Here is a 659-nt window from a genome sequence, read left to right as displayed (position 1 = left end):
ATGTACTATACAACATTCACTTATGGCTATTTCTTCAAGTTGCATTTTCTGCTAAGTGAATGTGATCGGACCCTTTCCCCTCTATGCTATACTCAACCCAATCTATTCACAAATTCTTCATGTGCTTTCTATTTGAAACTCGTTCAAAATCTTCACTGTGTCCTTGTTAGCTAAAGAATTTGCGAACGGAACTTTAAAACTAATCTTATCCAAAACTTTCGGTTTTACCGCTCAAACCGTCCCGTATCCCACGATAGACTTATCTATTCACCCACGATCTAACACGATCACCACCTTTCAGTATGTGGGTGACACATGTCATGCGGATGAGAAGGGTTAGGGGCACGTTCGTCCTAAATCTTCGGGCGAACAGTTTTAACTGCGACTATAAATACCCCCTCTCCCCTTTCCTCACTTCTTTTACTCCGCTCGACCTCTCTCTTTCGCTCGAGCTTCTCAAACCCTAGCGCCGCCGCTACTCCATCGTCGCCGGTGAGGAAGAGCTTCACTGCCTCGACCTCGTCGCCGTTGTACTCGCGCCGACCGCGGAAATCTTCACTCCGCCGACGCCGTAGCTGTCTTCCTCCGCCGAGTTAGGGCGTGGAAGATCTACACCGACGAACTTCACTGTTCTACTTCACAGTTTGTCGTGTTCTTCA

Source organism: Triticum dicoccoides, chromosome 4A (assembly GCF_002162155.2).
Source record: "Triticum dicoccoides isolate Atlit2015 ecotype Zavitan chromosome 4A, WEW_v2.0, whole genome shotgun sequence".
In the NCBI taxonomy this organism is placed as follows: Eukaryota; Viridiplantae; Streptophyta; class Magnoliopsida; order Poales; family Poaceae; genus Triticum; species Triticum dicoccoides.
The sequence above is the reverse complement of the archived record's forward strand: the minus strand, read 5'-3'. Positions refer to the sequence as shown.